This window comes from Marmota marmota, unplaced genomic scaffold, assembly GCF_001458135.2.
Source record: "Marmota marmota marmota unplaced genomic scaffold, marMar, whole genome shotgun sequence".
In the NCBI taxonomy this organism is placed as follows: Eukaryota; Metazoa; Chordata; class Mammalia; order Rodentia; family Sciuridae; genus Marmota; species Marmota marmota.
In genome coordinates, this window is record NW_025999932.1 from 27,608,449 (window position 1) to 27,619,669 (window position 11,221).

At 43.8% G+C, this 11,221-nt stretch overlaps 1 pseudogene; it reads right to left on the reverse strand.

Moving 5' to 3' along the window:
* Positions 1-9,076: 9,076 nt before the first annotated feature.
* On the reverse strand, positions 9,077-10,617 carry LOC107140845 (annotated as a pseudogene).
* Between the last annotated feature and the right edge of the window lie 604 nt (positions 10,618-11,221).

Genomic DNA, 11,221 nt, shown 5'->3' on the forward strand with positions numbered 1-11,221 from the left:
CTGAGCACTGCTTAAGTACACTTTTTGGGGAGGGCGGAGGGCTTTGTATACATCAGAACAAATCACCATTAGGCGCGGGAAAATTGAATAACAACTCCTAAACATGATTGGTTCATTCATTGGCGGGAACAGGTCAGGCTGGAGTGATAGGTCATTCTTAAGGAGGGGGTTACATTTAAACTGATTGGTCCAGGCCCTGCAATGCCTATGTGCAACCACACAGAGCCCTTATTAAATAACCAATAGTCAGGGGAAATATTTACTGGGCAGTTCCAAGCATTGTCTTAACAGCTACAGAAATTTCAGGTTTTGCAGGTAACATAGAAACCTAACAATACCTCCTTTACATTTTAACTCAGACCTTGCAGCTTAGAAACTTTTACAACACCCGGTCTTTTACCCTTTAACTTTTACGCTTTAACTTCAATTTCTTTTACCCTTACACTACTCTACTCTACATTAACAGGGTGTTTCATTTTCAGAAAGCTCACCTTGTTATCAGTTGATCTTGGATTGGTCTCTAAAACAGGAGATAAGAAATAAATGGATATGCACATAACTAAAATAACACTTTTTCAAGGTTCTTCCTGATGACATGGGGTTGGGTGGTTATAGCTCAAATAGCATTTCATAAAGAGTCCAATATTGGACACATGAACACGCTTGGATATTTCCATCCTCAACCATGCAGCTCCAGTTCTTCTGTTGTCAGAGTGTTAGTTGGCTACAGACTAGAAATGGAACATCAGAAACATGGCAATAGCCGTGTGTGTGTGTGTGTGTGTGTGTGTGTGTGTGTGTGTGTCGTGAATAAGTGTTATGCATTCCAGATAAAATTAACACAAGCATAACCAAGTGGGAGGGAAGAATTACTCTTTTTTTTTTAATTTTTAAAAGAAATTTTGTTTTAGTTGTAGATGGACACAATGCCTTTATTTTATTTATTTATTTTTTTTTATGTGGTGCTAAAGATCAAACCCAGTGCCTGACACATGCTAGGTGAGCACTCTACCACTGAACCACATCCCAGCCCAAGAATTACTCTTTTATTTAAGATATACTTAGTTTGAGGGAACTAGTTCTTCTAGAGCAGATTCCCAATTGGGAGTTGGGAATATGGGACCTAAACTCAGGGAAGAGAAAAAAGTGGGAGATAACCTAGATAACTAGTCAGCTGTCTAGTACCTAGTGATCAGGGAAGCCATAATTAAAGGAGATGTTCTAGGGGACAAAGATACAGAATGAGAAGAACAAGAAGCTCAGAACTACATCTTGCCATATTTGTAAGAGCGAGAGATTAGAAACAAATACCTATCAATAAGGTAAATGCCCCCAAATTATGGTACATTCGCCTGGATTACTGTCAAGGCCCCATCTCTGCTCTGGGCCAGGCTGTTAATTAAGGGAATACTGGAAACACAGGAGCCATGGGGGATAAAGAAAAGACAAACCGATAGGCACAGAGGAAGAGCTGGGGCGGAGTGGGAAAACCAAGCCCTGGTGAAGCTTGACTGACTCTGAGCAAGCTCAGCAAGTTTATTTTTATTTATTTATTTATTTATTTATCTATTTTGGGGGGTGGGGGTGGGGGTACCAGGAATTGAATTCAGGGGCACTCAACCACTGAGCCACATCCCAGCCCAATTTTGTATTTTATTTAGAGACAGGGTCTCACTGAGTTGCGTATTACCTTGGTTTTTGCTGAAGCTGGCTTTGAACTTGTGATCCTCCTGCCTCAGCCTCCTGAATAACTGGGATTACAGGCATGCCCCATGCAGCCTGGCACAGTAAGTTTATTATATACGTTTCATCAAAAGGTTATTTGTGGGAAAGTTTCAGCAAAGCAGGCAATCTGAAGGACCACTGGCAAAATATTAGGGTGATCTTGTCTTGCTCAGAATTCACTATCTCTGGGAAAAGGTGCTGAACTCAAGGTCCCGACTGATAAAGCCTGCGCCTTTGCGTGTAGCCACCCCTGGCCAGCGTTACCATAGCAACTGGGCATCTCGACTTATGTCTTTGCCCAGGTAACTGCCAGCGCAAATGCAGCCACAAGAGAGTCAGAGGCCATGATTTGATTCGGTGGTGCCTGCCTGTAATCCCAGCAGCTCCGGAGGCTGAGGCAGGAGGGTCGAGAGTTCAAAGCCAGCCTCAGCAAAAAGCAAGGTACTGAGTAACTCAGTGAGATTTAAATAAAATACAAAATAGGGCACGGGATGTGGTTCAGTGGTAGAGTGCCCAAGTTCAATTCCTGGTACCAAAATAAAATAAAAACTAAAAACAAAACAAAACAACAACAAAAATCACTGCTCTTCACAGATTACAATGTAGCAGAAAGAATAAAGAGGTTCTTTCTGTATTTATCCAGATTTTTTGTTACACTGTTATTTGAGAAAAGCAGAATGCTTGAAAGATGTACTGCATAGCACTATGTAAAAAAAAAAAAAGAAAGAAAAGGTTTTGGGTATTATCTATAGTTATGTGCCACATAATGATGTTTTTGATCAACAACACATCACATGCACAACATTGATCCCAAAGATTATAATGGTTAAAAATTTCCCATTGATGAGTATTTTTATTACCCTTTCTATGTTTATATAAGCTTGAATATGTAAATCCTAACCACTATGTTACAGTTGCATGCAGTACTCAAAACAGTGACATGCAATATAAGTTTTTAGCCTGGGAACAACAGACTACACTATATAGCCTAGGTATGTTGTAGGCTACACCACCTAGGTTTGTGCAAGTATACCCTATAATATTTGCACAAAGATGAAATCACGGGGCTGGGGATGTGGCTCAAGCGGTAGCGCGCTTGCCTGGCATGCGTGCGGCCCGGGTTCGATCCTCAGCACCACATACAAAACAAAGATGTTGTGTCCGCCAATAACTAAAAAATAAATATTAAAATTCTCTGTCTCCCTCTTTCACAGAAAACTCCTGCAGAGTGTGCTCAGTGGACACCAGGAAGTAAAACAGGAAACGGAAGGCGTGGGAATCAGGAAATAAGGAGTCCAACATGACGGCAGAGCAAAGAGAGTTGNAATGTTATTAGCTGGCACATCACAGAAAGAACTCCATCCTGCTTAAACACATCGATCGCTTTTGGACAGTATTTAAGCTTTTCCTGCCCAAGACCTAGAACTTATGATTCCTTTTAAAATCATCAGGAGCCCCTTTTCAGACCTAGGTGTAGAGGATTCAACCAAAAAGTGCATTTCTCTGAATTTATTCTGTCAGTGACATATGTGAGTGTTGAGGTGCTCCTACTCTATATTAACAGGTATTTCTGTTACACACACACACACATACAATATACAGGCACATGCAAGTATAAAATATGTTGGCATACACATGCATATGTATAAGATGTTACTGTAAGGAACACATGGTATTACATGGATGAAGAAGATTTTTCATAGATTTTTTTTTGTACTTTTGAGGATTTTTTTTTTTTGAGTACTGGAGATTGAACTCATAGGTGCTCTACCTCTGAGCTACATCCCAAGATCAAAGCACCAACAGATTCAGTGTCTAGTGAGGGCCTCTTTTCTGACTCATAAATGGCACCTTCTAGCTGTGTCCTCAGATGGTGGGAGAAGTAAACAGCTCTCTCATTTTTTTTTAATGTTGCCAATTCCATTCATGAAGTCTCTGCCACCATAACTTAATCACTTCCTAAAGCCTCCACCTTCAATACTGTCACAATGGTGATTAAGTTTCAGCATATGGATTTGGGAGAGACACATTTAGACATAGCACTTCTGCTCAGAAATGAGGGGATCCCAAGATCCACCAGCACTGAGTAAGGAATAGGGAGACATGTGTAATGAAGTTCCCCAGAAGAAAGTATTAGGGAGAGGGGACAGGGGTACTTTTGTTGAGCTATGACTGCTGTAGAAAGGTCAAGCATGGGGAAGTCAGAGGGAAAGGTCATGTTGAAGAGGTGGAGGTGAAGAAGAGAGAAGCCATGCTCCTAAAGACCTTATCTAAAAGGGAGAAGACCTACTACTTTTTTCATAGAGGAGAGAAAAGTCTGCAAGCAAAGACTTTTGCCTGGTAGTGTTCAATGCCTGCTTCCACCCTTACAGTGGAGTTTCTAAAAGGCAGACTATGCCTACCCACAATTGTCTCCTCAGCATAATACCATTTCTGGCACTCACCAGCATCCTCCTACTCCCCTTCCCACAGTAACCAGAAAAGTGCTGGACCATTTTACAACCCTGAAACACCTATTGGTGTTTTCTTGTGAAAGTTACGATTTTTATGTAAAAGTGTATTGCTATCTCCTTCACATTAGTTTTGCTATATATGTACTATAACCTGAGAACATCCTTTTATTATAATTTAAACATTCTAGTAAACGTCCAAGCTCTTAGTACAATTGTTAGAGTTTGCATGTTACTTAAAATTCATATCACATAGCATTTTTATGTGCATTTTCCACAAATATATTACTATGGAGATTTTTAGTACTGTGGCAATAAAAATATTTCCAAAGTTTCAGTTTCTGTAATCTGTATTCATAAATAATGAATTGTCAACTTAGAAAGCTTAAAAATAACTGAAATATAGTGTGTCATACACTATTCTAAATGCATACATATTTGACTCATATCTCTTAAGCTGTCTTCAAATGATACTATCCGTATTTTATAAACTGAGCAACTGAGGCTCAGAAGGGCTTTGTGTCTTGCTCAAAATCCTATACCAGGTAAAAGAGAAAGAGCTGGAATTTAAATCCAGGTAATGTGCCTCCAGAGTCTACTCTCTGAACCATAATGATGCTGACTTTGAACTTAAAAGGCTGTATGTCTTGCAGACGATGCATGAATACAGGTAACTTCAGGAGGCCTTGAATGTTAAAATTATAATGGCTTTGTTTCATCAGTATAAAACAAGGACATAAAATGTAATAGGACTTGCAAACATGTGTGTAATATATATTAGTGCAAGTAAAAGACACAGAGTTGTATAAAGGAAAGCCCAATGACCTTCCCATCAGATATCACTCTACCCAACTCCTCTGAGGTAACCCATGTTGACACCATGAAATGTTTCCTTCTCCCTTTTTTAAGAAAAATATTTATTTTTTAGTTGTAGTTGGACACAATACCTTTATTTTATTTATTTTTATGTGGTGCTGAGGATCGAACCCAGGGCCTTGTACGTGCCAGGCAAGTGCTCTACCACTGAGCCACAACTCCAACCCCGGAATGTTTCCTTTTGCAACATTCTTTGTGTTTCTACAAATATATATACATGTATACCCGTTTTCCTTCTTGTTTCTTCTTTTGCTTCTCCTCCTTCTTTTCACAAAATGAGATTGTGCAATACACATGTCCTTGCTTTTTTCTACTCCTTTGAAACAGGGAAGCACACTTCATCTAGGTATTGTAACCAATTTCTTTCTGAGAAGTGGAAATTTCCTCTTCTGGTATCAGGGAAAGACCTTTAGGAAAAAATGAACCCTGCCCACCAAATGGCCTGACTGAGTGAGGGCTGAGATGACCATTTGGCCATTGTGGGGATACTGTACTGCACAGAACAAGGGACATCACTCTAATACTGTGAAACCTACTGGAATTGTGCCTTTGATACATCGTTTCCCCTATAATTGTTAATAGGAAATCCCACAAAGCAAAGGCACTTGTGTATTTGTCCTTTGAGGCACAGGTCCCTGTGCTGCAGTGTGGGTCACGCATTCATGAAGCCAGTCCTGTTGGTGGTGTCCAATAGTGGGGTAGAAAAGAAACATTCGTTGGCTTGCCATTTTGCCAAATAATAATACTCATCATTTTGACTGATGACTGATCTTTTTTTTTCTGGTTTGCTTTAGTATATTGAACATCTTTCTAAAATAAACTATGAGAAAGCCATTCTAATTCAATGGAAGAGATGCTGAAGGATTCAAGATTTTTTTTTTTTTTTAGAGAAGGAAAAGTTTATTTTGGCTTATGATTTAAGAGGTTCAGACCATGGTCAGCAGGCTCCATTGCTCTGGGCTTAAGGTAAGGTAGACCATCACAGCAGAAGGGCATGGTGGAGGAAAATTCCTCAGCTCAAGGCCCAGGGTGACCAGGAAACAGAGAGAGAGGGAGGAGCCAGGGACAAAAATGTATAATCCTCAAACCACATCCCTAGTAACCTACCTCCTCTAGCCACACCACACCTGCTAACCAGTAACTGAAGTTACCCAGTAAAGAAGTACTTTCAAATTAGTAATCCATCAAATGAATTAACCCACGGATTATGTTACATTCTTATAATCTAATCATTTCAACTCCTGTATTAACATACGAGTTTGGGGGATAGCTCATCCAAACCACAACATTCCACCTCTGGGTTCCCAAAACTCATGTCCATTTCATAATGCAAAATGCATGTTGTCCATTTTCAAGAGTCCCCATAGTCTTAACAGCTCCAGTTTTGCCCAAAAGTCCAAGTCCAAAGTCTCATCTGAGGCTCAAGGCAAACTTTTGATTATGAGCCCCTGTAAAGATCAAAGGCAAGTTGCATATATCTAATATATATTGGCACACAGTAAGCATTCCTATTCCAAAAGGAAGAAATGGGGGCATAGAAAAAAGTGATGGGCCCAACACAAGACCAAAATCCAGCTAGGAAAACAAGTCCTGTAGCTCCAAGTTCTGTATTCAGTGCGCATAAGGGCAAAATATGATCTTCAAAGAGCTTGTGCAGCTCCACCCCTATGGCCTTGCCAGTTGCAGTCCAAATGGTCTTTCTCTTAAGCTGGCTCTGTCCACAGCCAGCCTCTTTACCCAGCAGATGTTCCATGATGTTGGCATTTCTTAATCCAGAATGTCTGCAGTGCATCTTTGACTTCCTTCTCAGAGCCTCGTGCATTGATCTTTCAGGGGCTGCCTGCAGGGATTCTGACCTGCTGCACTTTCCCTGGCCTCCCCAGCCTTTCTCTGAAATTTCAGTGTAAACTTCCGGTATCCCTTAATTCCAGCGTCCTGCATCCATGCAGAACTAGCACCATGTGAATGATGCTGAGATCTGAAGTCAGCTCAAGCTGTAGCCTGGCCCCCTTAGACCATTACTGCAGTGACCTCTGAATGCCTGGACAATCAAACACAGTGAAATGAATCCTGGGGAAACTTCTTTCTAGGCAACCCTATGCAAGCCTAGGTCCAAGGTCTCTCAAACAAGTTTTCACTTCTGCACCCTTGAACCTGCAATGGGTGTGGTTTTGCTGACTCCTGAGATGCCCTCAGGGTATCTTTCCTTTGTCTCAGCAAAGTACTTAACTTCTCTTTATTGATGACCATCTTTACAGTAAATTCCTTGGCCCCAATTTTACCTGCGCTTCTTTGACCAACAAAGTTTTCCAAATCTCTCTGCTTCCAATTTTCACACAGTAAACCTAGCTAAAATCTGCCAGCAACACCCAGGCCACCCAGTCCTGAATGCTGTGTTTCCTTGAAATTTCTTCCACTAGATTATTAGTCCATTACCTTTAAATTTACCTTCACAGAAAATGTCAGGACATGGGCAAAATGTAGACAACTTCTTTGCTGGAAGGTAACATGAATATTCTCTAGTCTGATTCCCAATAGAGCCCCCATTCCCCTCTGAAAACTCATGAGTACAGTCTTTACTGGCCACATTTCTAACAGCATTCTGGTCTTCTGAGCTCCCACCAGAATTGCCCATTAAGCTCTGCTCACAACATTCTATGGCTTCTCCAGCCCATATCTGTAGGAACAACGGAAAAGCTCCGCTGAAACAATCGTTTACCTGGCCGAGATTTTATTAGCAGGACTTCGAGGCCAGTCGTAGAGGCCAGTCGCAGAAGAGAAGGGGGTGGAGAGGGAGAGGGAGAGGGAGGGAGGGAGAGAGAGGGAGGGAGGGAGAGAGAGAGAGGGAGAGGGGGAGAGAGCAGGATTCAAGATTAACATCCATTATTAGCAATGTAAAACGGAGGGAAAGATCCATGAATTGTGCTCATAGAATTCTGCCCCCATGAGAGATGGAAGGGTCAAGCCGAAAGCCATCAGTGGGAAAGATGAAGAAAGATGGGCTCTCAGAGCAGGGGTTTCTGGCTAGAAGCTGTTCCTTGCTCACTGTGTCAATTTTTTTCTCCCAGCCTCCTCAGGCTGATTCTCTAGGCTAAGATGGTGTTTGCTGAGAAAGAAAAGTGGCGGGCTGAACCCAGGGGTAGTGTTGAAAAGCTTCCCGAGTTATGCTTGCCTCAGGCTTCTCCAGGGAAGATGGACAGAAGGAAGAGAGGTGCTGGTACTAAGCGAGGCTCCGTGCAGGGCTCTGGAAAGTTCAGAGGAGCTGGAGGCCCAGGTGGCAGGACACGCCTGGATAGCAATGAGAGAGTCTGCAATGCTCATACAAGGGACAGCAGTCCAAACCCTATCATGCATAAGCAGATGGAGTTGACAAAGACTTGCCCTAACCTGTCTCTCATGTGGGACTGACCTAGCCCTATTAAGCCCTTGGTAGGCAGCCTGGGAGAGCAGGGGTCAGGGTAGCCCAGTGTTGGACAGGACACCATGGGAGACAGACCCCATGTGGTTTCTGGCTCATCTCCATCTCTCAAAGCTTTTAGACATGCACACAGCTGAAGGAGGTCTCACAGGAGGGCGGAGAACTTTGGAAAACTCCCTCTAGTGAGGCTGGGCAGGGGTGGCAGGGTGGGGGTGGGGACGGCCTTTAGAAAGCAGCTGAGGAATGGAGGGATCGGGATTTCCAGAGACTTCAGAGATGATGCCTGGCCTGATAGGAACCGTAATTCAATGCTGCGGTTGGGGCTAATTTTCCGAATGAGGTAGTTCCATCCTGACCTCTCTGGGCAGGGTTGGTCAGGGAAGACAGAAAACAGGCCTTCCCAAGACCCACGGAGATGAAAAGTGGCCAAGAAAAGCCAGATTTGGGCTCCCAGAATGCAATGAGAAAAACAGTGAGGGCCGTAAAGGATTCTAGGTGCAGGCTGAGCTGACGGTGCCTTCTATCCATGATTCTGACCCTGACATTGGCTTGGAGGCAGAGACAGCCCTTCTCTGATCTTCCAAAGCCCCGGAGATAAGTGTGTGACGGCCACCCCTATGGAACTCAGCAGGGGCCACAAAGTTCCAGCCTCAGTTTGTTCTCAGAGCAACAAGCACGGCACGGGGTTTGGGGGGGGCTTCAGTCTTGGAGACAAGGGCGGGGTTTCAGGTCTGTCTTCTTGGCCTGGGAATATTTGGGATTCCCCAGCTGAGCCATCCAGATCACCCTTCTGGAATTGCCAGCTCTCTCCTCTCTCCTCAGTGGACAGGAGAGTGGGTGGGAGGGCAGCTTCACCCAGCGGGAGCCACCATCCCCTCTCCACGGGACCCCCAGACCCTCTCCTGGGCAGGACCCCCGGGGCCGCACAGGCGTGTCTAGATCTCCATGTCCACGGGGCGAATGTTGCCCGTTTTGTGCTCTCTGACCCACAGCTCTCTGTCTTTGGCCGGGTCCACTTTTCGAAGCAGTTGGTCCACAGGCTACACTGTGCTTTGGTTGAACATGTCTGTCTCATGCCGCAGCTGTGTGTGCTGACACAGATGTTGCCGGATCATCTCCACCCTCTCCACCTCCAGCCGCTCCAACTCCAAAGTGGTGGTCACCATCTCTTCAAACCACTTGGACTGCGCCTGGTTGTAGAGGTCCACACAGCGCATGAGGTCATCACCAGCCTGTGTGGACTTTCTCCGTGCCTTCTTGATGTCCTCCTCTGACTTGTTGCTCAGCTTGATCTCCAGCTGCTGGGTCTTCATCTCCAGGTCTCTCTGCCGCTCTGTGAGGGCTTTCCGGGCCTTCTCCACCAACGCGGAGCGGCTGGCGAGCTGCTTGTGGAGGTCAGCAATACGGTGGTCACACTTTTTCATGTCTTTCGTGAAGTTCTCACGAAAGTTCATTAGGGGCTTCTCTACCTCGTTGTGAAGCTTGGCGGAGAACTTGAGATGAACCTCTGCTTCATCTGCCAGACTCTTCTTCCCCTGGGCCCAGGCTTCTCCCAAGGACTCTTCCTCCTGTGCAGCCAAGGAGTTCTGAGAGAGCTTAGCCAAGTTCTTTGCATATTCTTCTTCAATCTTTATCCTCTCTCGGACAAATTCAGACATTTCTTTCTGCATTTGTTTGCCCTTCAGTTGCTTTTGGAGCAGCAGTTCGATCCCAGCCACCGTGCCATTGCCTTGGGGATCCTTCTTATCAGCCCAGAAGTAGTCACAGTAGCTCCACTCTGTTGGCTTTAGCAGTTGCTGTTCAGGCATGGTGTCTGGGTGAGGGAATGTCACGCAATTTATCATCTTCTCTGTGGGGTCAACTTTATTTTCAAGATTTTATATTTTGTCTTCATTGCCTGAGGTTCTATCTTCCAAATGGTCTTGTCTGTTGGTGATACTTTCCATTGAACTTTTAAGTTGGTTTAGTGATTCCTTCACTTCAAGGATTTCTTCTTTATTTCTTTTCAGGACCTCTAATGTATCTTTACAGAAGTGATCTTTCATCTCCTGAAGCGAATCTGTTATTTTACTGCTTAACTCCTGTAGCTGCTCTCTTATACAATTCTTTAAGCCGTAGAACAGTTTTACTAAATACATCCTGAACTCCTTCTCTGACCTTTCTTCGATGGGAGCAGCTTGGTTTGTTTGGAGCACTTTATTCCCTTGTTTTTTCATTTTGTTTGTGTGTCTTCCCATCTAGCCGTGTGGATCTGAGGTTTCTACTCTGTAGATTTGAAGTGTCCCTGAAAGTTTCCAGAAACTCGCAGATCCAGGCTCTGGTTTCTACAGGCTCTGCCACACTGCAGGACCCAGAAGGCTCACCGGCCGAGGACGATGGATGAACTCCTGATGACTGATCATTTTTCAGTGCTTTTAAAATGCTTTTTCTTTTTTAAAATGTTTTAAAATACTTTTTTAGTTGTCAGTGGACTTTATTTTGTTTATTTATATGTGGTGCTGAGAAGTGAACTCAGTGCTTCACACATGCTAGGCAAGCACTCTCTTTCTACCGACATTTAAAAAACAGTGTGAGATTTGATTCATTTCTGGGGAAGAGTAACAGGGATTGAATTTAGGGGCACTTGACCACTGGGCCACATCCCAGGTCTATTTTGTATTTTATTTAGAGACAGTGTCTCACTGAGTTGCTTAATGCCTCGCTTTTGCTGAGGCTGGCTTTGAACTTGCCATCCTCCTGCTTCAGCCTCTTG